This window comes from Phyllostomus hastatus, unplaced genomic scaffold (genome assembly GCF_019186645.2).
Source record: "Phyllostomus hastatus isolate PE091 unplaced genomic scaffold, TTU_PhHast_1.1 phas_contig_58, whole genome shotgun sequence".
Taxonomy (NCBI): Eukaryota; Metazoa; Chordata; class Mammalia; order Chiroptera; family Phyllostomidae; genus Phyllostomus; species Phyllostomus hastatus.
Genome location: NW_025333916.1, coordinates 14628422 through 14651317, shown reverse-complemented (window position 1 = coordinate 14651317; position 22896 = coordinate 14628422).

The window sequence follows — 22896 nt, the reverse complement described above, 5'->3', positions numbered from 1 at the left end:
AATTGCTACGGGATTCATAATGCAGCTGGGTCTTAACAGGACCTAAATGATGTTTAGGATCTGGTAGTGTCTGACACACAGTGAAGAGATGATTCTTAGGAATTATGTTGCTGAACACAAACTAAAGGAAAAATATTTCCTGGGTTCGTTCGCTCTTTCTTTCTTTCTTTCTTTCTTTCTTTCTTTCTTGATTTTATTTATTTTTTAGAGAGGGGGAAGGGAGGGGAAAAGAGAAGAGAAACATCAATGGGTGAGAGATACATTAATCAGTTGCTTCTCTTTCATCCCCAACTGGAGACCTGGCCCCCAGTTAGGACCCAGGCATATGCCCTGACTGGGAATTGAAGTCAGTGACCTTTTGGTTCAGAGACGGGTGCTCAACCCAATGAACCACATCAGTTGGAGCTCTCCTTGGTTTGTTAGTTTGTTTTCCTGGTGTGGAAGTGAGAGGACAGGGACATATACTCTGTATGACTTGAGGCAGAAGCTGAAGGAACTATTTTTATTAGATACCATGAAATAAGGGTGATGCAGTGCTGTGTTTTAGAGCAAAATGGACAAGATGTGACCCGTAGTTAAAGGGAGAAGAGCAGGGCAAGAGGAGTGGCTCTGGCACAGTGAGGGCTGCTGGGAACATGGGACAGCAGCAGTGGGGATGTTGAGACACCCAGAAAGCACCAGAGGCCTCTTTGGGAGCTAAGGGTGCTGTGAGCCCCCTGAGTATAGACTGAGGCAAGAATCAGACAAATTTATTTATTTTAGCCATTGTGACTCTCTCCGAGGCTGTTCCAGTGAAAAGGGCAGTAGATGGAGCCCAAAGCATTTAGTAGTAGTAGAGCCCTTCTTACAGTGAAAGCTTTTTCCAAACATAGGTCTGTAAAATGAATAAAAGAGTGCTCCATGTTGAAGCTGCCTGCTCAGCTCACCAGACATCCAAGTTTTTTATAGTTCCTCCAAGTGCTTCCAATTCGCAGCCAAGTTTGAGATCCACCGTCTTGGATCAGTGCTTCTCTGACTTTAATATGCCTATAAATCACCTGGGGACTTTGTTAAACTGCAGATGTGGCTTCAGGAGGTCTGGGATGGGTCTGAGGTTCTGCAGGTCCAAAAAGTTCCCAGGTGATGCTGATGTTGGTGGGAGATAAAACACAGTTTGGATAGCAAGGCTTGGAGCACTGCTTCCCACACTGTTGTGGGCATTGACATCTGCCAGAGTGCTCATTCAAACACAGATTAGTGTTCCCTGCTCCCAATTTCAGAGTCGCTTAATCTTGGGTAGGGCCTGAGAATTTGCATTTCTAATAAGTTCTCAGGCTATGTTGTTCTGGACAGGATAATGTAGCATGGTGGCTCTCAAACTGGCCACACCTGGCAAATTTCTAAAGCATTCTCAGGCTAGGCATCTTCACCCCTCTTCATCCCCCTACATCCCCATTCCCCAGTCTCACAGAATCCTACCCAAAGCCCCTGAGTGGTCCTCATGTGGGGTCAGGTTTGAGAACCATTGATAGAAGGCCTCATAGGTTAAATGAGGACTTAAAATTTTATTCTAAATATTATACTAGGTATGAGTTGTCTCTGCTTTTAGAAATAATTCATGACTGGATACAAAAGTGTTTTAAAGTAGATCACTGATGAAACCCTGACAACTGAACAATATGCCTTTATTTGGATAGTGAATGAATAATGCGTATGAGACAGGCACTGTCTTTATTACTGCTTTTATTACAAATGAGGGAGACTTAGAAAGGTTAATCAGACAACTCTAATTCCTGCAGAGAAATATATTTAAAAGTACACAAATTGGTTAATTTGGAAATCCACTCATGCCAAACTGGCTATATAGTTTTATTCCTACTTTCTATTAACTTTGGTCAGTTCCATTATGGGTTGTATGGCAGAAGCTAATTACTGGGAGCCTATAATTTGAAGTGACAGGTAATTGAAACTTAGGTTCTCTATGAGTGTCTGTGTAATGCACAATACATTATTAAACACTAATCATTTAAAGTGCAAATGAAGTCAGTCCAAGTCAGCTCCAGTAGTTGGTGGTTAATAATGAAATTGAAACTACAGATAATTAACATGGGTCCGAAAAAATCTCATTTCAAGTTGGCTTGCAAAAGTTATTTTTTGTCACTTGGTATTAATTGTGACATGCTAATATGTCTAGTTTTATTTGGCTCATCTACATTCACCTCATGTAGTCAGTATGAAGAGCAGAACAAAGCTCTACACCCAAGAAAGAAAGAAAATGATCTACCCCACACTTGTACTAATATTTCATCTTATTTACTGAATTAATACTCTGAGGTTACCAACACAGACCTCAATGGAAATGGTTACTCTTTTAAAAGAATATGAAATGGATTTTAATTTCAAATGAAATATTATCTTATAAAATTTGATCACTTGATTGTTTTTAATGAAAAAGCCTCAGTAGAATGATGGAATACATATTACTGGCAGTTGATATATATACACACTGTAGTAAATATAAAATGTAACATACAAACAATATAGATGATATAATACGTACCTATACAATATAAATTATCTATCTATCTTTATCTACAGCTGTATTTATACAATTTCTTTCCTGGTTTTTGCTTCTGAAATTGATCTGATACTTTGGATCACTATAGTAGCATCCCTTATAATGATACATCTTGTACAGAGCAGAACAAAATGTGCAGACTCCTAAAAGCATGGTCTCGGTAACAGTTATTGGTAAACACACCTCTGTGAGTTGCAGCAAAGACTCCAGAGTTCTGCAGCATGCATTTTTCCGGTACACATATTCCATGCTGCTATGAAAATGACAGCTTTTACTTCCTCTGCTACTTATGTGCAACTTATCATCCTAGTGGGGCTTGAGAGCCTTAACCTCTAGTATTTTGTTTTCAGTAAGAGCAACACTTCATATTTGAGAAACTAAATGAAAGCCAGTGAGACTAAGGAGAGACATTGGCATTTCCTGTAGGTTCTGTAGCATGATACAATGGTTAAGATACTGGAGCTCTAGAGCTAGACTCAAGAGGCCAAATCCAGGCCTCACCTATTAATAGCTCATAATATTTAAGTGCTTAACTACTCTGGGCTTTAGTTTCCTCATCTGTAAAATAGGCATACTACTTATAATGCCTACCTTGTGTGGTTGATGTGTTATCAAATGAGCAATTGCACAAATGTACCTAGAACAGTACTAGAAATGAAGTATATATTTTAATGTAAATATGAACATGTATCCTGAAATCAATTGCTTCTCACCACATCTAGAGCTGTCATTCTGTCCACCATTACCTCTTGCTTTACTCCTAAAACTGCCTTCTATTCCATCTCTATGCATTCACTCTAAACCCATTCCCCACACTCAAGTTAGGGTGAATTATATTTTTTACATAAATTTAATCATGTCACTCACCTGCTCAAAACATTCCCAGATTTGAGGTAAATCCACTTAGACTAGAATATGAAGCTTTTACCATTGCCCCAAGACTCTCTGTGATTTGGCCCTGGCCAGCCCTTTCGAACTCACTGTCTACCAGGCTCCCTTCAGTCACTGCAGTTCTGTCTGCATCTCCTCTCATCGCATGGCCTTTAAAGGCAATGCTTTCCACATCTGCAGTGTTCTTTCTCTACCTCTGCACACCTAAGTTTTCAGGTCTCCTGCTCACACATCCTCTTAAAAATAACTTGCATGATTATCACATCAAAATAGGCACAGACATTGTCTTCTGTCCCTGTAAATCATGTGCTATTATATTATTTACCTTTACAGTCTTCAGCAGTTGAAATTACATTACTTATTTTATTGTTTACTTGTTTCTTATTGGCTTCCCTTACTAGCCCTGAGCACCTACAACTGTAACATACTAGGGCTCAATACATATTTGTTGATTAAGTGGATGATTTTTATATATTTTGAAAAATGAAAGAAGAACAATTGAAGATATTTATTGGATGGTTGTGAATTATTTCCACATTTTAGCTATACAGATGCAAAAGCATCCTTTGCTTTATTTGTTTCTCCTCTTTCACAGATTGCTGTCTAGTGCTGCCTGTTGTTCATCATCTACAAACCATTGTTTTATACATCTTATCTTTTGGGGGTGAGGTGTTTAAAACAAAAAAGGAAATCTGAGTCCCATTTCTCCATCTTGTTGGAAACTAAACAATTCCACATATATGATTTTCATGACGCCAAATGGTTTTATTTTGTATGGACTTTTATAGATGGAGGGTATCTCACATAAAGGTAGTTCCTACAAATTGCTGTGTCCTCTCTCCATTCATATGCCAGGTCCTGAATAGCTAACATGATACCCTCCTGGCATACTATGCATAACATTGGAAGTTGTGTGAATAAAATTCAGAAGGGTCTATATAGAATTTCCCTTGTCTTCTCCTAGCACTCGACTCTGTTATTTCTGACCTGTTGGGTTGAAAAACCAGGGCAGATCCCAGAGTAGTTGGTTCTGGGAGACCCAAAGTCCAAGATGTGACTGAACCTTACATGGTGCTTTGAATAATTCTTGTTTATTTTTCACTAAACAAGGCAAGTTTTTTTCAAATCTGAATGCTAGAGAAAAGAACACACTAAGTTAATATCTACAAGAATTTAATTTTCTAAGAGTCAACACAAATTTTCTGCTTTAAGAGTCCCACTCTCCCCCCAGAAATATATTTAAATACTAAAACTGAACCCATGCAGACATTTATACTTGGAAAGTTAGAATATAATTCAAAACAATAAGAAATATTTTTTATAGAAAATCAGGCTTCTATTACATTGCTTTCTAGGCAAAATACTTCAACTTCAGTACCCTGGGACTGCTTTTCTACTAACTGAGAAGCGGATAATTATATGTCAATTCATCTGCTAGCATCTATATTTTCTTACTTTCATTTAGAACAAAACAATTTTTCTCCATCAGTTAAAAGGCTAAAAATGGATGATTTTATTAGAGCATAGAAAATTCTTTGTTATTTAATCCTCTGTATAATGACAGGGAAACACATAAAAACATTGAAAAAGACTTTGCTGTTGGTAATTGTTATGATTACGGTGCCAATTTCTGCATTCAGACCTGGTCTGGAGCCAAAAAGTTGTATATGGATACCCTTAATGTATTTTTATACTTATAGAAATAAGGCATAAAGAACATAATGATACCTTGGAAAGAAGGAAAAAATAAAATTGTGACTGAACAACCACCTCTGATACAAATGGAGCCTATCAACTAGCGAGTTTTTTTTTTATTACTTAACTTGATTTTTAGATATAAATAGAATATCGAAAGTTGCTGTTCCACACTTCTAGGTCAACCTTAATGGTCTGAAATCAGTGTCTAGCTTTTAGGTATTAACTTGGGTTAAAAGCTTTGTTGAAATATTTTGGTTAATGAGTTGTTTAGAAGACTGGGCTTGTGAAAATCTTATTCACCAGAAATCCCTGGGAGACTCTTGCTTTTCATAGGGTGGGAAATAAGAAGGAGAATTGTGTCAAGGAAGGACAGTTGTGACAGGCCGCAGTTTGCATGCCTTTATGATAGAACACAGAGACTATATTGGCTTGGGAGATGGTTCTAGTACTTGAAGAGGGTGCAGCATGGTGCAGGGGAAAAAGCAATCATTAATCTCTGACATTGGACAGACCTGACCTTCAAGCTCACCTTTCCTACTTACCCAATTTACACGGCATGTGTTATGTGTCATCCCTCCAAAAATAAAATAAAATAAAGTCATATGTTGGAGTCCTAACTTTTAAAGTGATGGTACCTGGAAGTGGAGCCTTTAGGGGGTAATTAGGTTTATATGAGGTCATCAGGGTAAAGTTCCATGAGAGGAAGAGAGACCAGAACTTTTTTTCTCTCTACCTAATGAGGACACAACAAGAAGGCAGTCAACTGTAAGCCAGGAAAAGGATCCTCAGTAAGAATCAAATCTGCAAGCACCTTGATCTTGGACTTCCCAGCCACCAAAACTGTAATAAATAAATGTTTGTGTCTTAAGCCACCCAGTCCATGGTGTTTCATTAGAGCAGACCAAGCTAAGACAGCAGACATTTGAAAATACAAGAGAATGTTTCCCAGATATCAGACTTTGATAAAAACAAAACAAAACAAACAAACACCATTTCAGGATACAATGTTGACTTCAGAAATAGGGAGAGAATGTTGTAGAATAGACCATTATCTCTCTAAATATTGCTTCTCTCCCATTCTCTCTCTCCTCTCCTTCAATTATACAGATTTGTACCTTTTGACTGTGCTTTATATATCTCTTACTTTCTGCTTTATTTCTTCTATTTTTCTGGGGTTTTTTTTCTTGCATATTCTTATTCACTTGATTTCCAATTCACCAGTCCAGGCTGTACAGTATTCAGTCTTCTGTAAAACCCATCCAATGATTTCTTAATTTCAAATATTATATTTTTCCCATTCTAAAATGTCCATTTGTTATTTATATGTTCCATTTTTTCACTTAATCGTTTCCACCATTCAACTAACTTTTGCTCTAATATCTAATCACCAATGGATCATTTTTTCCCCAGTCCTGTTTTTTTGTAAACCTGGTGTATTACATGCATTAGCATGCTTCATAAGTTTGGATATTGTGGATAAAAAAAACTGTAGAGGCTCTGTGGATTTCTTTAAAAAAAAAGCTAGTTTTTTTTGGCAGGCAGATAGATCCTGCTGAGGTGTGAATTTAGGCTTTGTTAGGGCTAGACTATTAATTTGTTTTACCTTATTTGACCTTATTGTGCAGACCTTGTTCCTTGTGCGTTTCCTCTGCTCCTAGTGCATTCCCTGTCTGAGGTCTTGGCTATAATTTTGTGATGTTTACTGGTGCACCCTCTTTTCAGTAGGGCTTAAACTCTAACCTTTGTTTCCCAGGGCTGGATGCTGCTGAGATCTGTGCTCAGCCTTTTAGCTCTCCAGCTGCTGTTTTCATCTGGATTTGTGGCGCACAACTTAGGCATCATCCAACAACTTGTGGAGAATATATACACCACTCTCTGGGTTCCTTGTGTGAATTTTTTTAACTCTTTAGAAATTTGCTTCTGGAGTGCCTCAACCCTGCAAAATTGCCACTTTCCACAAAGGTTCTATTTCTTTATGTTTGAATATGGAGAACTACCTTACAGAAAAAGCCAGGGGGGATGTGGAGCACACCTTCTATGCCTTCTTCTCTCCAGGATTCTGGCACCTGATTGCTGCTTCTCCAGTGTCGAGCAGTTGTTTTGTACATTTTATATGGCATATATTTTATTACATTTTGCATATTGCACATTTAGTTCTCATACTAGTTTCAGTTGTAGCATTAAACCAGTACAAGCTACCATGCCAAGGCCAGAGCTGGCTCCCCTTTACTTTCCAACTTACTGTAATGTAATTTCCATCCCACGACTCCAATGAAACCACTGTTGCTAGGGTCACTAGGGACTTCCATGGTGGTATTTCTCTGGATTCTTTCAGTCCATATCCTACTTTATCTCTTAGCAGCATTTGACACAGTTGACTACTTTCTGTCTTAGGTTTTTATACCAAACACTCTTGGTACTCCTCCTGCTTCTGCTATCAAGTTTTTCTCTCAGTCATCTTTGTTGACTTAATTCCTTTCTACTCAAACTTCAATGTTGGCTGGAAACTTTCAAAGTGCATTTCCAGTCCAGGCTCCACTTCTAACTTTACAACTTAGATCTAATGACCTACTTGAGATCTCCACTTGGGTGACTCAAGGATTTTCAAATTTAGTATGTCTAAAACTGAACTATTTTTGTGCTGTATGCTGACCTCCCCTTATTCTAAAGTCCTCCTTGTCAACAAAGGATGCCATTCTTCACCCCCACCCTCTAGCCTGTAACTCTTGCCAGGCACTTGAGAATGACCTTGACGCTTCCCTCTCATTTTAATGCACCAGGTTTTCACAACTCATCTTTTGATCAGGCTTTCAGCTTTATAAGAGTTCATCTCTTTGCCAGCTGGTGATCTTACTTCACTTTGCCCTGGGCCAAATGTGCAGTTCTGGAACCCATCGGGGTTTTTTTCTTAGGGTGTTTGAGGGCATCAGGGCTGTGAACCATGAAATGTCACTGTATTGCAACATATGATATGACAATTCATAGGCAAGATCAAAGTCGTCACATGAAGATTAATTTATCTTCTCTATGCTTTGCTTTAGACATTTGGGACATTTATGATTAATTTTTAAATAATTTCTAGGAAACTTCAGAAACACAGAGGCTGAGGTGGGCTGTTAGGTAAATTCTGTGAGGCTATCTTATGGAAAATAGTTACCATTTCATAGAACTGTATCTGCTAGTAACTGAATAGGCTATCAATTTATGCTATACAGTCTAAAATTTTAGGCTTTTCATTTAGTCACAGATAACTGGGGGACTTAGATTGGTGTATACCATCTAGTCTATTGTATGTCTTAAAATTAAAATATGTACAAAAATAACAGTATGTTTTAGCTAATGAGTTTTGAGGAAATGTTGTAAGTAAAATGATGCCCTTATGCTTTATAAACTTACTTTAGAACCCCTAGACACAGCATAGTACCCTTTGACCCTGGGTGACCACGGCAAGTCACTCACCTTTTCTGTCTTCATTTTCCTCTTTTATGAAAAGGTGATGATAACAGTGCCTGCCTCTTTGGTTGCTGTGAGGATTAAATGACTCAGTATTAATAAAGTGCCTATAATGGGGCCTGGCACAGGGCAAACATGATAACTGATTATTAAATATAGTATTCTCATTTTTTTCTTTTTGTTTCTGTCATTTTGTGAAAAAACTAAGAAGTGAGGAATCTTGGAGTCTCACCTTAGAGGTGCCATTGTTTATCTATGTGGCCTTAGTGGCACTTAATTTTTAGTATCACTTAGCTTTGGTTCTACATCTATAACATAAGTAGCATTTACCGAATGCTTCTCTTGTGCCAAGCACTCTATGGAGCACTTGCCCTGCACCATCTCATTTAGTCTCACGACTATAGCTCTAGACAGATGATAAAATAATAATCTTCATTTTATCTGAGGCATAGAAAAGATAACAACCTGTCTGAAGTCACAGAGGTAGTAAGTGTGGCATCTGGGCTGCTTGTCTGTCTCCAGAGCACAAAGCTTCTGATCACCACTCTGAGATCCTGAGTCTCGCTCCTCACACTTTCCCATGGCTGCTTTCTTACTTACGGAGCTGCTGGGCACTGCAAAGCAGCCCAGATTTCAGCCAGAACTCCATCTCTGAAAACCATCAGCAGTGGGAGGGAGTCCTTGAGACTGTCTCCTTACCCGAGTGAGACATCACTGTAGCCTCCTGGTGCAGGCTGGGCCCGGTCACTTTAGCAGCTCACTGGCTCTCTCTGGAGATGAATGGGGGGAGCCTGGGCCAGTCTTTGTTCCTTGGCTTTTGGCTCTATGTCATTGCTTTCTTTTAAGGATGCTTTTGCAATGATAACGAAAATTGTGCAGACTGTAAGCCCTGTGTTGCCTCTTTAACATTTTCTCCTCTAAATCATGTGCTAGTTTCTCTCGGCAGTCGAAGGTTTTCAGCTGCAGCTTTACCCCTCACTTTCCCCCAAGCAAGTCTCCCTGTAGCTTTCACGTTCAAAATGGAATCTTGTTGTCAATCTTGTTTGTTATTTAGAATCAGACCATCCTTGCAATGGCCTCAGGAGACAATACATTAAATACGTCTGTGGCTCTAATGATGAGAAGAGCAAGCCAGTAAGGAAGGAAGCATTACTAGGTGGTAGGGTAGTGTTTTCAGACCAGCAGAATCCTGTGATACCTCTGAAACTACACTGTGTGGGAGACATGGGGGAAGGATTTCCCTACCCCTCCACTCAGGGCCAGTAAGACCATTAAATGTCAGTGCTAGACAGGATCAGACAACATTCCAGGCCCTGGAGGGAGGAGAAAGTCAAGAAGACTAAGAGAAGCTAATTGCCTTGTTCAAGATCCCAGGTCACCTTAGCATCTGACCAATACCATCCCCCTCCTGATACCAGTGCCCACAGCCCTGCATGGTGTCACCTCTTCCACTCCTGTGTGTAGCAGGTATGAATTCCAGACTGTTGGTGGTGAAATAGCACCAGATGTGAGAGGGGTGGAGTCAGACCAGACCTTGGTTCAGCAATCTCCCTTGAGTTCTGGTTATGAAAGAATTCAGAGCCAAGACTCAAAACTACAAGAGAAAGTTTATTTAGAAAGTCACAGAGGTAGAAGAAGTGACCCATAAAAGAAATAGGCACAGGAAACAATTTACAGAGGCAAAACGAGGTCATTTGGAGCTTAAGAAAGAGAGAGGCAAGGAAAATTTGCCTGGGTAAAGGGGGTGGGACAAAGCATGAGAGAGAGAGATTATAAGGGTGGAGATTTTAGGGGAGGTCCCAGGGAAAGATCTCAATAGAATATTCATCAACTTTCCAGGTATGTCCTTTCAAAGTTGTGGTCTCCACTAATTGGTCAGCACTAGGGTAGGGGGTCATCAGTCATTGCAGTCATGGCATCGCTTGTCTGGTTTTGCTACTTTTCTGGGCCTGGAGCTGAAATACAACTGAAACCTAGATGTTGTCCCTAGAGGTTAATGCTTAAGGGAGCGGTTGTGCAAGGGCTCAGTTGGGAGTTTCATGAGACTACTCTTTGGCCCCTTGTTCCTCCTCCAAGGGGGGCTACTGCATGACTAGTGACGTGCCAAGGAGGAAAGTTCAGGTGAGAGTCTGAATCTCATGACCACTGATATGAAAGACAAGGGAGAAAAGGTTACCCTGGGGCAAGGTCCTTGTTTTTCCAGTTCTGCCCATTGCTAGGCACCCAGGTCATTTAGTCCTGTTGCCCTTCTGCACCTGGTCCATTATCCTTGCTCTGCACAGGTGTGTCTAACTGCCTACCACAAAACCACAGATTCAGGTGTGCAGTGGGTTGAATTGTGTTCCCTGGAGAAGCTATGTTCAAGTCCTAATTCCTGGTATCAGCGAATAGAAACTTAATTGGAAATAAGATCTCTTCTGATGAAATCAAGGAAAAATAAGGTTCTATTGGAATAGGGTGGGCTCTAAATTGGTGACCAATATCCTTAATTTTGTACTACTAGCTTCCAGAACTAAGAGAATAAATTTCTGTTGTTTTAAGCCACCCACTTTGTGGCAACCCTTGTAATAGTCACCCTAATACAAGGTGACTATTAAATATAATTGTATTCTTCTGTAATTCAACATGACATTTATTTTGTTCTTCAGTTTTCAAGGGGGTCAAGGCTGACAAACCCTGGTAATTTAGGTTCCCCACCATCTCCCAGGGCTGTGTCTAAGTGACACCACGTGCACATCTGTCCGGCCCACTTGTCTGGGGACATGCCTTGTTTCTGTGCCCACACCTCTACAGATCTGATGTCTCCGGCAGCTTCCAGTCTACTGCAGGGCATGTGATTCTCAAACAGGCATTTTACAGTCAGGGACACCTCGCTAAAGAGATATGGACATTTCCACATGGACATTTCCACAGCAAGTGTGACTGTTGTGATGGCTTTGCCAGGGAAGAAGGCTTTAGAGCCTCTTTTCTCAAGACCCACCTGTGTCTCTTCTACCATCTTTACCCCACCTCTCCAGTCATGGAAAAACACTGGACCCATTTCCCTCCATTTCATTTCTTGGCACTCTCCCTCTGCTCTTTATCTATGCCCCAACCCTCTAACTGCCTCCTCACTTAGACTTTTGGGATATAAACCCCAAATATTTGCTGGAGCTTTCAACTTTCTGTCTTTCCACATCCCTCCCCTGAGGCAGTGAACGCAGAATATTTGCTAATGTAGGGGGTCAAGGAAGGTGGAAAATACTGGTGAAAAACAAGGGATATTAGTGGGCTTATCAAAATTATGATTTGGATAAACATGATAAGAAAGAAAAATATACTCCTGAAGCCAAAGAGACATGTAATCAGATGCCAACAATGCCACTTCTTAGCTTTAAGTAGGGCAAGTTTTATTTAGTCTCTCTGAGCCTTTGCACTCCTTTAACCAAAATAGGAAATGAAAGACTTACCTTCCAGAGTTGGAATGAGGATTAAATTTAGTGAGATAATATATGCAATGTCGTAGTGTCTCTATTTAGCAAAAACACAGAGAGGATACCCACAAGCCAAGTCAACATCATTGCAGACGGGATCTAAGGCTGAGTCGATTTCCCAGTTCTTTCCCAAGGAACCAGCATCCATGAAGATACTGGACATTTGTCCTGAAGCTTCATCCTGAGGGTGGCCTCCCACTGCCATGAAAGATGCTGCAATGGAGGATAACTGGCCCTTCAATTGTCTTTCTTGTGCCAACGAACAGCCAGAGGATGAGAAAGAGTTAGGTTTTCAGTGGCTTCCTATCATCATTTTTGAGGTTTGGAGCTCTTTGGCTTTTGTGCTTTCCCAAATCCAGATAAATACTGTACAAACAGACAAACCCTTATATTTTAATTTACTTGATTCTTAAACTGGAACACCGCTGAACTCTTCTGGGGAATGAGGAGAGCTATAGTGTTTTTTCAGGAGTCAGTAAAATCAGGGCAGAGCCACTGTCGACTCTGCCAGGTTTTCCTCCTTTGACTAAGCGGCTGTCATTCAGAGGCAGAGCCACTAGATGTCACAAATGGGAAGAGTTCTGCCTGCTCCCCGTGGTTTCTATTGCGAGGAGAGATAAGAGACTGTAGTTCTTCTTAAAATAAAATTAAATTAAAATTAAAATACATTAAAAAAACTTTTGTTTTAAAAGACTTAATATTTTTAAAGCAGTTTTAGGTTTATAACAAAATTGAGAGGAAGGTACAGTTTTCCATATACTCTTTGCCCCCACACGTACATAGCCACCTCCATTATCAACATCACTCACTAGAGTGGTACATTTTTAAAAAAGATTTTAAGCCCTGGCAGGCATAGCTCAGTGGATCGAGCGTGGGCTGTGAACCAAAGTGTCATAGGTTTGATTCCCAGCCAGGGTACATGCCTGGGTTGCAGGCCATGGCCCCCAGCAACTGCACATTGATGTTTCTCCCTCTCTCTCTCTTTCTCCCTCCCTTCCCTCTCTAAAAATAAATAAATAAAATCTTTTTAAAAAGATTTTATTTATTTTTAGAAAAGTGGGAAGGGAAGGAGAAAGAAAGGGAAAAAAACATCAATGTGTCCTTGCCTCCCCCTAACCCCTACTGGGGATCTGGCACACAATCCAGGTATATGCCCTGACTGGGAATTGAACCAGTGATGCTTTGGGTTACAAGCTGGCACTCAATCCACTGAACCACAACAGCCAGGGCCAGAATGGTGTACTTTTTACCAAGGATGAATCTACATTGATACATCATTATTACCAAAAGTCCATAGTTCAACTTAGAGTTCACTTTTGTATATTCTGGCACCCTGATCTCAGACTGCCAGGCTCCAGAGAGAAATGTTTGTTGTTTATAAGTTATCCAGTTTATAAAATTTTGTTATAGCAGCCTGAACAGACCAAAACAATTACACAGAGTATTTTCACTGCCTTAAAAATCTTCTGTGTTCTTTTTAGTCATCTCTCCTTCCCATTCCTCACTCTTGGCAAACCCTTATCTTTTTTTCATGTTTAAATATACTTTTCTCTCTTTCTTTTCCTGATAATCCCACAACAAAAGGTATGCTACACCTTTTGTAGTTGTCCAACGGTCCTTGGATATTCTGTTCTGTTTTTTGAGTCTTTGTTATCTTTGCTTTTCAGTTTTTGTGGATTCAGTTGACACATCCTCCAGCTCAGAGATTCTTCCCGTAGCCATGTCTAGTCTACCAATAAACCCATCAGAAGCATTCTTCATTTCTGCTACAGTGCTTTTTATCAGTAGCATTTCTGTTTGGTTGTTTCTCAGGATTTCCATATGTTTATTCACATTGCCCATCTGTTCTTGCATGCCATCTACTTTCTCCATTAGAGCCCTTAGCATCATAATTATTTTAAATGTCAAGTTTGATAATTCCAACATCCCTGCCATGTCTGGTTCTGATGCTTGCTCTATTGTGTTTTTGCCTATTGGTAAACCTTGCAATTTTTAGTTAATAGCCAGACGTGACACACCAGGTAAAAGGAACTCTTGTAAAAAAGCTTTAATAATGTGATGGTGAATTGTAGGGGGAGGGGAAATATTCTTAATGTCTTATGATTAGGTCTCAGTCTTGCAGTGAGTCTATGACTCCAGACTGTGAACTTTTTGAGTGTTTCTCAGTGTTTTCTCTTCCTTTTGATGGGAGATGGTGGCTAGTGTGGGCTGGGGTGGGGTATTCTCTTTCCTTAGGTGAGTTAGGCAGTAATGTCCCAACGGGTTAGGCTCTGGTTAACTAGTTTCCTCAGAGGACAGACCTGGTTAAGAACAGAGCTCTCTGGCATATTTCAAAGTGGTTCCTTTTTCCCTCGCCCTGCTGGAAGGAAGGGATTTTTCTTCAGTATTTACTTCGGGAGTCTGGTCAAACTTCTGGAAGTAAATCTCAAAAGTATTGTGGGTCCCCTGGTCTACCCCACCCCCCATGACTCAGTCACTTGGAGTTTTTAACACACTTGTTCACACTGAGCCTCTAGCAAGTAGTTAGTTACAGGTTTGCTAACCCAACACTATATCCCAAGACCCCCTTTATTCATATGTTTCTCTACCTTGGGAGCAGCATTTTCATCTGTGACCTCTCTTCTCTTATGGATCAAAAATGTTGTTGATTTTTCACTTGTTGTTAGAACATCATAGTGGCTTCCAAGTCCCTTACACATGTAACCAGAAACTGAAGCTTCTTTAATCCTTCTTTAGCTGGGGTGACTACCCCAGTGCAAACTTGAATATATGCGGGCCATCCTTCTATGAAGGGCCCAGAAAGGTTACACATCTTTTCCACCTTTGTTCATGATAAGTTCTGTCCAAGACAGAAGCCTTAAGAATCCTTTATATATAATGCTGGCAACACAAGATAAGGCGAGAGATAAGATAATGTTCTCAAAGTAAAATCTATGGAATTTCTTCCCTATGAAAGGAAGATGATCTGTGTTACTTTGATTTGGGGTTCCACACCCATCTATGTGTGACCATGAGGCACTGTGCTAGGCTGAGGAAAGCGGAGGCAAACAAAAATGGTAGTCACTGCCCTCCTGGAAAGGCTAAGGGAGACAGAAGTAACTTTCATTTGTAGTGAAATCAGAAAATTAAGAAAATCATAAAATTAAGGACAGGTAGAAAGTTTTACTGTAGCTAAAGATACTTACCTTAAGTAATTGGGCTTTTAAAAACTGTTTCTGTATTGTGTCGATATTAAAATGTCCTGTATTTTGTGAAATAACATTCGTAGGTACAAGTTTTTATTTTAGTAATTCTTATTTGCAAAATTAACAGACAGATTTATTTTGGTGGTCTAATTTTGGAAATTTTTTCTGGTCTTTAAAATCCCCCAATCTGGGACCCCCTGTGCTTGATACTCTTAAATGTTCACACTCAGAGCCCAAGATGCCTCCTAGTACAGATTATTATCCTCCTCACCTCCAGTTCTCAGCCACTGCCATCCCAGAAGCTGTCAAAGAGGGTGGAGGAAAACACCCTCCAGATAAATTGAAATTGAAAATTAACAGAATCATAGTATGGGTAATGAATAGCATTAAAGTTCTCTCTAGAGAAACAGTTTTCCTAAAGCATCAATTTTGCCCACAGATTATTGATATATGTTAAATTTGAGTCTCTGGGAGTGTTTTATAAAACAAACTCCTATTTTGTATCATGTCCCAGTAGAATTTAACCTATCCAACTTTCTTCTGACAAACACACCAGTGAAATAAAAATGGAAAGGCCAACTCTCCACCTCAAATGACTAACCTGCTAAGTAAACACAAGAGTCTTCCTCCCTGTCGTAGTCCATCTGACCAATCATTGGTATACCAACCTGTTGCAACACGATGCTTGAGTAGCCCATGAGAATAATAATGATAATGATAATGACGATGATGATGATGATAATAATAATAATAATAATGGTGTATGAATATGCCAGAACTAAATGTGACCATATGAGTGTATGTAGCAATCAGCTACAGATAGAGAATTTGCTGTTCTTTCTGGGAACAAATGCTGAAAAAATTAACAGTGTGGTTAAGTGAAGGGAAATGGCCCTTTTCTCTAGAATGGTGATGGGGCAGAAGGTGGGAAAGGGCTGAGCACTTCAGGGCTGCTACAAGCCACAGCTAGGGTGTACTCCAGAATAAACCGCACTTTATGATAATGACCCACTTGGTGCCTACGGCTTGAAAGGAACTGGGTGGAAGGCAGTACTCTTCTTAACTAGAGACTTTGAATGCATTCTGTTAGCATGGGGCAGTCAGGAAGGTGGTGCTTGGATTCTTTGGATACCGAGTACAGCACATGTCCAAAACAGTGCAGCTTGCATTAGAGCAGGAGGTATACATGATTGACATGAAAATGGACCCCCCAAAAGCCCCATCAAGAAGGTCCTGCTGGGGGTGGTCAGAAGCTAGCCTTCAGATATTATTCTCTTCAGGCATTGCAATGCAGTAGGTGTCGCAGCCTGGCCTGAGGGCCTGCCCTTCCTAGGGTGGCCCGCATTCACTGACTGACAGGTCACTAAAGGCTCGGTCATTTCAGAACAATGTGGGACAACTTGGAAGGGCCAATATTTCCAGAACAGGACCAGAGAAAGCCCTTTATCAAGCCTGCATCACAGCTCAACTCCTTCCTCCACTAATTCTCTTTTCTTCTTCCTGCTTCCACTTCCTAATAAACATGCTATACATTAGTCTGCCTCAGAGTCAGCTTCTTGGGGAAACTAACCTGCATCTGTGTGTGTGGAAAGGAAAGACAGGAGCTTGTGGGCCACAGTCAGGGTTCCTTTCTCCCCTTGGAGAAACACACAGTATTCCCAAGAGTGGGGAGGCAGAGTGAGCAAAGTTATTAACTTACTGTATTAAAGAATAGCAGTGGTAACTCCTAGCTGATTAGAAGTGTGAATCAATAGTAATATCCCACACAGAAGCACGTGTTCAAAAATCCAGTAGGAATTAATATTTTATGATATTCTAATTCTAGATAACTAGGTGAAATCTTAGTTTTTATCAAAATTCAGTTTAAATGTCACTGGTCCTATTTTTCTTTTTGTAGCTTCCTTGGAGAAAATCAATCCCTACTTTCCTTTTGTGAATGAAGCACTTGGTATCAGTGGATGCCAAGGGGATAGGAGGTGGGGGTGGGGTGGGGAGTAATTTGCCCTGGCAGCAGGCAAACAGGGGGTACTTTATCTGTGGAAAATTTAAAAGCAATAATAAAACGGACTAAAGGTCAGCCTGCTTTTAATTACCACCATACACCGGCAATTCTGTACAAAATACACTCCTCCTTTCCATGAGGAGTGCTCCCCTCTTCCACCCCCGTAACTCATACACTCTTTTCCACTTTGATCTATTAGTATATACCTCAATTATGCCACGGTTCACATTGTATTGTACTGTTTATCCCAGACTATGACTTCCTTATGTCTAATTTGGGTATAGATGATTTTTTCTCCTTCCTGTCATCTCAGTATGGTCTCTATTATAATCCCTGGCCCAAAGCAGTCACCAATAACATTTAGTTTAATAAAGGATAGTCATTCAGTCTTTGTCTGCAAGTGGGAATAGCCAGTTATCACAGAGATAACAAAGACTTCCAGCCCTAAAGCTCAGTCAACATCCTAAATCAATGTCATTGTGATCTTCTCAAATTTGATTTTCTTTTATTTTCCCACAGTTATTAAATGAAAGCTCCACATCTCCTGGTATCACTAGCTTATGAGAATAGATGAAGTTATGTAATAGTAATAACTTAAATGTCACTAGTTCATGACCTTATCTGCCTAATCATGACTGCCATTCACATGTGACCATTTATTCATGTGAACAACAGACAATTGTTTATGTAGTGAATAAATATTGACTACCATGTGCCAGGCACTGGGCTAGACGGAAATCTTATCCAGTTATGTCTGAGAAGTCCAAGTGGATATCTTTGCCATGATTACAAACAGAGTGTAGCCAAAACATTGTTAATACTGACCTCCTCCTGTGATATGACTTGAATGCATTACTTCATAGTAATGTCTGACAATGTGTGAGTCTTTGCAAAACTCCTTTTGCTAAGGATGAAGAAAATAGGACAAAAACAAAGGAAATATTCGGTTGTCACTCATCACCCTTCATTTCTTTAGTCTCTTCTTTACTTTATGGTTGTGGGTGGAAATCATGCTCTTCCATGGGATGGCAAGAAAGCATGTCAGAGACCCATGCATGAGAAATTGTGGTGTGGCAATATGGTTTATTTGTGTGGAAGGCTGTCCCTGTGTCCCCTCTCCATCAGTCTCGCCATGAAAAATGGCCAACCGTGTCCTCAATAAGGCCAAAACAACAGCCAGTGTCCAGAGTTTCTGCCTCATACTAAAGTTTAATCTTTTGGAGTCCACACCAGCTTCTGCAGGCCCCTGCTGCTACTAGGCCCATATTGATGTTTGCTCCTGGGTTCAGGGAGAATGTGCAAATGCATGCGTGAGTGCATTGCTGGGTGGGAGAGGGAAAGAGGAACAGAGAGACCGAGAGAGAGTGAGAGCTCTTTTATTCCCCTGGGATTACATTACCTTGGGTTTGGGATAGACCAGGTGCTATTTCAAAACAATGATTAACTTTTCAAGTTTCTGTGGGCTTTTGATAGGTCCACCTCCCCAAAATCCCGTCTTTCCCCAAGCTAGACAGACAGGCCTCTTTGGTAAGCACCTACCCCTGTGCCCTCCTAGAATTCAGTATACTGGAGGGGGGAAGGGAGGAGCGTTAATTTCCTTGGAGGAGCAATGCTATAATCCTGTGGGGTGTGAAGCTGTAGCACACTGGTGAAGCAAACAGGCTGGTGTTCTCCAATACATTAAGCTCAATGTGTAATTCTCTTTGCTCTTTCTTATTAACAAGTAGCTAACTACCTATGGTAACAAAACTATTTTCCAATGTGTGTGGATAAGTCCCTTTCTTCATCATATCTCATCAGTATTTTCCTATTACTATTATACAAAATAAACCCCCATATCCTATGATATTTAGGGCTAGTTAAAGGGAACAGCATACAAACAAATATCCGAGAACCAAAGTGACTGATCTATGGGAGCTCTCAGGCCTGTTCTTCTTCCTGCCAGCTCAGGAGTGGTTTGTTCCCCATCCCATCCTCAGTTTTCCTTTCTCTTTCTTTTGAGAAGAGTTCTCCCAGTGTCCAATGATGGCTGCTGGTCAGTGTTGTAGTTTGGAGGTTTCCCAACAACACCCAGGGCAGGAGGAAGAGTGGACCTGAGCTTCGACCTGTGCTCGGTCTACCGAACTATGCCTAGTGCCAGGAGGTGACAGTCCATCCAGAGTTGGCCTGCTTATCTTACTGTCTCAGAGGTTCTGCATAGTTGGCTTTTGTGATTCAAAACTGGGAGAATTGTAAAAAGTCTGCCCAAGAGAAGAAAGTAAAGGGGCCAGAGAGATGATGGCTCAGACTGAAAAAGGAGGTTTTTCAGGCAGTTAGTGTGAGAAAGGACCAGAGAAGCTGCAGGTCGGTATGGAAGTGGATGAAAGGGAATGGACTCTTAAGAAATGTTACTCGAGCCCTGGCTGGCATAGCTCAGTGGATTGAGTGCGGGCTGCAAACCAAAGCATCGCAGGTTCTATTCCCAGTCAGGACACATGCCTGGGTTGCAGGCCACGGCCCCCAGCAACCACACATTGATGTCTCTCTCTCTCTCTCTCTCTCTCTCTCTCTCCCTCCCTTCCCTCTCTAAAAATAAATAAATAGAATCTTTAAAAAAAAGAAACGTTACTCGAATAAAAAATGTAAGTTACTTTGAAATTTCTCTTGGTTGCTGAGCTATGTTTTCATTGTCTGGTCTGCCATAATGTCAGAAGAATCATTTTACACTCCAGACTTCATGTCTCATAACCAGTTAGCTCAGGTTTGCAACTGCTTTCCATGCCCATGTGTGCTGGGAGGAGAAACCCTTTCATCTTTGCATTCATGAGCTGTTTGACCTCGACAAAATTAACATTTGCTTAACCTCCTTTTTTTTTTCCATCTACAAATTGGGATAGTGACAGCACCTGCTTCATGGAATAGCTGTGAGGATTAAGTGAAATCATGTATGTATAAAGATCAGTATTTGGCATAGTGGGAGGGCTAACTAAATGATAATGTCCTGTAATTGTTTAGGTTGCTAAATGGTGAAAATCAGGCAGAACCCTTGGGAGTCTCCAAGAAGAACCTCTGTGTCCTGGCAAGCTAGATGGGACCCAGAAGGGAGCCTGGGGCTTGCTGAATTACAGTGGCTGTGAGCAAAGTGGCCTGCTCCTCATTGTAGTTTGTAGACACAACCTGCTTTTATTTCTAACTGCTAGCATGCCATAGTTCTCTTAAGTAGTAGTTTCTTATTTTAAGTCTTCCATATAATTTTAACATTTTTCTGTATCTTATTTGTTGTGTTTGTTTTCCTTTTTCTTTCACATTTCATCCTGTTTCCTTGCTCCTACTCATTCCTTCTTCTATTGGAAAGTTTTAAGGATTGTAATGCTCTTCCAAGTGTGAATTTAATGGTGAAAATAAGTGTAACATCTTATCTATCTTCTTTCGGAGCCATTACTTTCTTTTCTCCCAACTCCCTGCTCTACACCTTAGACATTTTCCCCGTCTTAGAACAACTTGCTCCTAAAGATCTCATCTCTTCCACTTCAGAGCAGAAAAGGATGAGGCCTTTGATCAGTTGTATCTTTTTGTCTCGTAAAGAAATAGCAGCCACTGCAACAAACCCACACTGCCTCAGCAGCTAGGTGTAATGATAAGCCAGATATAACTTAAAATAAAATTCAAATAAACCCTGGAGCAAAAGCTCTTTTAGCCAGTGTGGTCCAAAGGGACACTATTTTTCTTTCCTGTTGTAAACTTCCACTTCTCCTAAAGCTGACTATTCATTGTATTACAGAGTCCTGCCTTTCACATCATTTCCAAATATGTAGTGCTCTTAATCTCTGGTCAGAGGCTGCTAGCCCAAAAGCTCTCTACTGGAATCCTTGGATGAATTTCAAGGGCAAAAGACCCCTTAAAACTATCTTGAAGGTGTGTGTGTGTGTGTGTGTGTGTGTGTGTTCATGTACACAAGCAGAAAAGGGAGTATATACGCTCCCTTTTCTGGAGAGGAGAAAATCTATTAGTAAAATTCGAAAGACTCCTCCTAAATTAGTCACAATTTGTGTAGGACTTTTTTTTAAAGATTTTATTTATTTATTTTTAGAAAGGGAAAGGAGGGAGAAAGAGAGAGAAACATCAATGTGCAGTTGCTGGGGGCCGTGGCCTGCAACCCAGGCATGTACCCTGACTGGGAATCGAACCTGCGATGCTTTGGTTCACAGCCCACGCTCAATCCACTGAGCTACGCCAGCCAAAGTTTTGTGTAGGACTTTAATGGTTCATTCAAATGCTTAATTCCATTCATTTTCTATTTTGCCCCTGCCTCTCTCACTTCATCTGTGAATTCTTTATACACTCATAGATGTATACAGACACTTCAGTTCTCAAAGCAGTAATATCTTTTTCTTTTTCATTGTCACTTGAAAGGATTAGATCCCAGTTTTGGGTATATGTAATATACATTTCAATTAAAATTATGTTTTCAAGTAGTGTGATTGCATAAAAATACAAAAGCTAATTAAGTGTGGTTCTTGCTGTCCTGTAGAATATAATATAACAAGGAGGCAGATATGTTTAAAAATGTATGAAGAGCAAGAATTGCAACAATACAGTTATATGTATAGGGAATTACGAGAAGCATGGATGAGGAGTTTCTGTATCTGTCCAAGAGAGTTAAAATAGATGTGCTGAAATAGATGATATTCAAGTGTATCTACAAAGGCCTTGGCGAATGTTTATAGGGAGAACAGAAAGGAATGAGCATTCTTGACAGTAATGGGAACAACAGTTAGTTTGGGTGTATCTGGGGCCTGAGGTGAATAGGTAGGTGTGGTGGATCTGTTACTGGTGGGGACAGTAGAGTCAGGTGAATGACCCCAGATAAGTGATTTAGGATTTTAGGTCAAATCCTGTGAGTGTGCGTGTGTGTGTGTGTGTGTGTATGTGTGTGTGTGTCTTTACTTGGATGCCTACCTAGAGAAAATGTCATTTGGGGAGAAGACTGCTTAGTTGTAAAGAACTTCCAGGGTGTGGGAGATGGGGAGGCAGAGGATGAGCAAACAGAGGTTATTGGGAAGTGAGGAGTCTGACCTTGGTGCCCTAGAAATGCAGGTCCAGGCCTGAAAAGGCAATAGAGGGATGGTTCCCAGAGACATGGGAAAGGACCCAAGTCAGTCAAACGGGGAAGAAGCCAAGACTGCTATGGATCCTATGCAATTCTATGAGCACTTTAAAAGGCATCAGTAAATACACACCCTTACACACTTCTCAGTTTGCTTATTTAAACTAGGAGCTTTCAGCTTATTTTACCAAGAAGTACATTGGGTTTTGTGAAGAACAGTGTGCTGAGAGCACATGGTTTAGGTCCTGTAATTATGTTCCAGATGAAACCCTATTCCTCACTGGTACAGGTCAAATGTACAATGATTATTTCTGAAAAGGTGACTCTCACATAATTCCTTTTCATTTTAATAAATAGTGTGTTCATAGATACTTTATTCCGAGCATGTCTTTAGTGCCTTGGCAAATAGGCACTAAACATAAAACGGATGGCAGAGTCTATAGACCAAAGAAAGCAAGACTAAACATTGTGAAGTTGTTTGTAAGTTATGGCTCTCTGTGAGTGAACCAGACATTTGTATCCTTCGCCTAGGGCTGCTTGCAGACAGCTTA